The sequence below is a fragment of the Nelumbo lutea genome, chromosome 1, assembly GCF_056320005.1.
Source record: "Nelumbo lutea isolate HS-2025 chromosome 1, American lotus-T2T, whole genome shotgun sequence".
NCBI lineage: Eukaryota > Viridiplantae > Streptophyta > Magnoliopsida > Proteales > Nelumbonaceae > Nelumbo > Nelumbo lutea.
Window position 1 is genome coordinate 197,650,278 of NC_142684.1, and position 5,768 is coordinate 197,656,045.

Here is a 5,768-nt window from a genome sequence, read left to right on the forward strand (position 1 = left end):
CAAACAAAGGGTTACCTAGATATTATCCTTTAGTTTTATTTGGGTCACTCCCATAATGCTAGAAATCTGGAGTCTCGCTCTTCTATGCACATTGGTGCTGAAGAAAATGGTTGATTTTTGTTTGTTTGGGAGTTGGCCAGACCACCTACAAAAAGCATCAAGAATATCCTTCAATTTTATGGCTTCTTGCAGTGAATTTTTTCCAAATAGGAGTAAGTCATTTGGAAATAACAAGTGATTTATTCTTATTGTTGACTTCCCAAACCTGAAACCTGTAAGTTGCTTTGTATCTAGGTTGTGAATGAGAGTGCGGGAAAGAGATTCCATGCATATAATGAATAGATAAGGGCTTAAAGGACAACTTTGTCTTAGTCCTCTCGTGGGGCTGAAGACATAACTGATTACACCATTAACTTTCACTGCCAATTCATTGGTAGCAAGACAGTTGTGAATGAGATTGCAGAACTCTCTAGAGAACCCCAAAATATTCAACATTTTCAACAGAAAGTTCCAATCGATCCAATCATAAGCTTTTGATAAGTCCATTTTGAGCATGAAGAATCCATTCCTGCCCTTGACCCTCCTCATCCTATGAATCACTTCTTGTGCAACAATAGTGTTGTCTGTTATCAATCTTCCTAAGGTGAAGGCACCTTGCATGGGGGATATCAATTTCTTAAGAAGAGGACGGAGCCGGTTTGTGATAATTTTAGTAACAATCTTGTATTTTACCTTGCTTAATCCAATTAGACGGAAGTCATTGGCATCCTCAACATTTTGGTCCATGGGGATTAAGCAAAGAATTGCTTTGTTAATCTCCTTAATAGTTGGGGTTCATAAAGATGTTTTGAATGAGAGTAGTCACCTCCGGCTCCATGACATCCCAGCATCTTTGGTACAAGGCTGCACTTATCCCATCAGGACCTGGGGCTTTATTGGCCCCTGTACTGAACACCGCTGCTTAGATTTCTTCCTTCGTAGGCACCATGCATAAGTTATTGTTATCTTCATGTGAGAGGGTGCAACCAGTATTTGAAGGCAGAACAAAATCTTCAATGTCACTATTAGAAGATTGGAATAGCTTTTGGAAGGAGAACAATGTGGCACCAATTTCCTTTATATCTGATGTCCAAATTCCGTTGTTATTTTTCAGCCAGAGCACCGAGTTCTTCATGTTCCTATTTGACACCACTACATGGAAAGTGACTGTTGATGCCAGTAAACCTCTTCCTTGTATAACCACTCGTTAATTTGAGCTTTAATTCTATTCTCCTCAGTAATTGTAACTTGGGATAGGGGAAGCTGTTGGATTTTACTAAGTTGGGATTTAAGCTTCGGGATATGGGGTTGGAAGTTGATGCAGCATTTGTTTCCCCAATTTTGGAGATCCCTTAGTACCTTGGGCATTTTAACATGAAAAGGGTCCTCATGAGCTGCCCAAGAAGTCAGGAAAAACTGATTGAAACCTTCTTCATTAAACCAATTGGCTTCAACTCGAGGTTGGTTCTCATGAGTAATCTTCTTTTGTAGTTCAAGTAATAGAGAGAGGTGATCACTATTAGTCACAAAGATATATGAAACCCAAGTTGTAGGAAAAGGTTGTAACCAATCAGTAGACACTAGAACTCGATCTAGTCTTTGACGGACATGGTATTAGGCTTCCTGGTGGTTCGACCAAGTAAAACTAGGACCTTTAAAGCCTAGGTCAATGAGAGCGCTATCATGTATTATAGATTGAAAAAAGAACACTTGGACTGAGACACTTCCACACCCCCTCCTTTTTATCTGCGTTTAGGATCATATTAAGGTCACCTAACACTGCCCACAACCTTGTTGAAGAAGCATTAAAATTTATAATTTGAGACTGGAATTCCGTCGGCTTTCATTATTAGGGTAGACATAGCAGCATAATAAGGTCCATTGCAAGTCGGGTGGGCCCATTAAGAAATCACAAGCAATAATGTAAGGAGAATATTGATAAACATTTAATTTAAGAGGCTTCAACCAGCCAAGCCAAAGTCCGCCAGATCGTCCTACAGAATGAACTATGTGAAAGTCAAATGTAGAAAAGCTTCTACAGATTTTTAAGGACTTTTCCTGAGAGCACTTAGTCTCCTAAATGAAGATAATATCTGGAGCATGTTTTTTCAGGAGATGATGCAGTTGACGAATTGTCGGGGGCCTCCTTCCCCCTTGATAGTTCCAACTAAGGATTTTCATGGCTGATTGTGGGGTGGTTTTGGGCCCGCCACCCCGGCCCTCAATTCTTCATCTAGATTCGGAGAACTAATTGTAGGATGGAGATCATCTCCTTTTGCACGCACCAATCATTTAATTGATTGTCTATTGGAATGTCCATGATCCTTTCATAGGTTCAGCTTCTTTGATGTTGGGGTTGAGAAGCCGACCAACGCGTTTTTTCCCCATTGTAATTTCAGATTTAGCAATCACATGTATTTCATTTGTTTGCATGGGTGAGCTTTCATTCATATTATTCCCCTTAATGTCATGTTGTTCCTTAGTATTGAGAATCGATCCATGGTTCTCCAATATTGTTGATTTGGCAGGAGCACCACGTAAAATAGAGGTGGTCCCGTTGTCCATAGTGGGAGATTCAATAGCATGATCCTCCATGCCCCTTGCTACTAGCTGGTTGGTAGTAAGGTCATGAATATGAACACTCATACCATTTAGGTGTGTTTCCATGATTGGTGCCACTAACTTAGGATTAGGAGAGAAATTGAAGGATTGCATATCCGTTTCAATGTTGGAAATGTCAGAAATTAAAAAGGAAGGTGGGAAGGGCTTGCCTGATTTGGCGGGCTCTCTAACACTGAAATTGGAGGGAGGCCCGTCTTCTGTTGGGTACTTTCCATTGTTGCCATTTGTCAGAGAATGTGAGTTCGTCGGCGTATAGTCTGGTCGTAACTCCCCGGGGGCATCATTGTTGTTTGTATTCCTCCGAAGATCTCCTTTTGTAGCTTCGGACTTTTGACGAACATTAGTCCTACCAACTGGAGTGACTTTAATGTCTTCTATTAGTCTATCTACATTAAGGGACTGTAACTTTTCTTTTTGATGCGGGTTCCTGCAATCTTCAATGAACAGTTTCAGTCGGTGGAGAGTTTTGCATGCACCCTTCTCGTGGCCTAATCTCCCACAGAACAAGCAGAACCGTGGTAGCCTTTCATACTTAACCTTAATCGCAATTGTCTTCCTTGAGAGTAGAGCTTATGGGACTGAATCAACTAATGGTTCATTGATATTCAGAACAACCTTAATGCGAGCAAACTTGCTCCATAGTGCCAGCTCTTTTGGTGAAGGTTCAAATGGTTTACCAATAGAAGTTGTCACTTTTTTCACTGCATTGACTGATAGATATCCTACAGGGAATCCACTTAGGTGAATCCAAAAATCTGCCGTTGGTATCTCATAGTCTTCAGGGCTTAGATCTGGTTCTCCTCTACATAGTAGAATGATGTCGTTTTCAAAAAGCCATGGGCCTTTATCGAAGACCAAGTCCCTATCAAAGTTGTTAGGGAACTAATAATGTAAGTGTCTTTCGCAAAATCCAAGACAGTTCAAACAGGTATCTTCCAAGCCTTGCTCACCATCTCCTTTAGATCCCCTGGTTTGATGATTCTATTCGTTAAGACTTTGAATGTAAGGCTTCTTCTCCATTCTTCACCAGGGAGGGCATCCTCTGAAGAGGCTTCGACTCCCCTTGTAGCATGAGGGGTAAGCATTCTAGAGAAAGTAGTATAAAGGTCTTCTTCTTCCATGGTATCATATGTAGAGTGGCTTTGAAAGGGGGAGGGGGAGGGGGAGGAGATGGTGGTGGGAGGAGAGATGTGGAAGGGGAAGAGAGGGAGGGAAGCCTGCGCTATGACAAGAGGGATGCTTGCTCTCGAGAGCAAGAGGTATTGATATTTCATTGCACAATGGACCAGTTGAGTTAGACCTTCTAAATCAAAATTAATTTGAATGGATTGGATGGGCCAATAAAATATATTGAATTGAACCAATCTAGACTTAATGGTCTAAAGTATTTAATAGATTAGAGTGAACCTGATCTATCCATAATGGATTTATATTGGATTGGGTGAAATTGAATCAATATCAGGTCTATTGATAGAATATAAGAACATAGGTGTCAATGGACTAGGTTTTGGATTGGAATAAATCTAAATTAAAAACAATTTGAACAGATTGAGACGGTCCACACATTGAATGTATTGGTCCAAAATATTCATTGGATTGTATAGGACCTGGTCCATTTATAATGGACTCATATTGAACCGGATTGGATTGAACCAGATCCACTCCAATTGACACCCCTATAGGCAAGGGCCAAGGGAAATCCTGGGTCTGAGTTTGAGGCCCCATTGGTTGTCACTTGTCCATTAACACAAGATTATCCCACAATTTAAGCTTTTGGGTTACAGATAATGTCAAATTCACCCTAATCTGAAGATTACCTTCTTAGGTAACTTCACTTGCCACAAATTATTCTTTTAATTTTAACCTAATATCTTGTCAGGTAGGATAAGAAAATGCCCTTCCTTTTTTATGGAGTCCAATTAATAAGGCTGCATTTGTTTCCGCATAAATGCACATTTACACTAATGGAGTTGAGACATGATGGTTTGGTGAGAGTGTAAAATATGGACCCGCTAGTGCCCATTTATATTCATCCCGTTTGGTTAGAGGTTACCCTATTTTCTGGGGAGATTTATCAGAGAGGGAGTGAAAGAGAAAGAGAGGGAGACGAAACCCGACAACTATTGGAGATCTCCTTCTCCTCCATCGGTGTTCTCCAACGGCTTAAATTCATTTATTACCTATCTGTTGGAGATCTCCTTCTCCCCCATCGATGTTCTCCAACGGCTTAAATTAATTTGTTACCTAGCCACTAGAGATCTCCTTCTCCTCCATCGGTTACCTTGTAGCCGCATCTATAGAAACCCAAAGATGGAGGGAGCTGTTTTCTGGTTCCTATCGTTCTCCTTCTCATCCTCATTTCGATTGAAGATCTTTCCGTTAAACCTCATGCCCGTTAGCAGTGGCAAATCCATAGATTCCGCTTGCTTTTGTGGTCTTAGAGTTGATGTATTCTACTCCAGATAGAATAAAGTAGAAGATCGCTAGACTTATAGCGGGAATTTGGAGTTAGGCGGAAGGAGAGGAGCGTCAGTTAGCAATGGCAAGACAGAGAGAGAGAGAGCGATGTAATAAATACATCAATAATTTCGATGTATTTATTACATTGATTATCGATGTAATTAGTTGGACAAATGTAATTTTACACTGATTTACCAAATACCTGCAAAATCAGACCGGGGTGTAAAGTTTACCCCGGTTTGATTTTACACATCTACCAAACGCAGCCTAAATGAAAATTTGGGCAAGATTGGACTAAATAGAATGTAAATCACATTGGTGGGTAAAAGACGTAAACCTCCCCTAAAGTTTAAAGTAAATACTAATACATCCCTTGTAATTTTTAATAGGACTTAAACCTCCTCTGTTAGAATAAGATTTTTAATTTGATGAAAACAATAAAAAGAATCTTTTATCCTTCATTATTCTTTAAATTTAAGAAAGGGTAAATTACAGGTAGGTACCCTATACTTTGGTACCCTAAATTTAAGAAAGTGTAAAAAGAATCTTTTATCCTTCAACCACTGACATAGAAACCCTCTGGATTGCCCACAAGCACTTAGGTTAAGAAATCAGTCCAAGCAACCTCCAAAATAGTGTTATGCAGC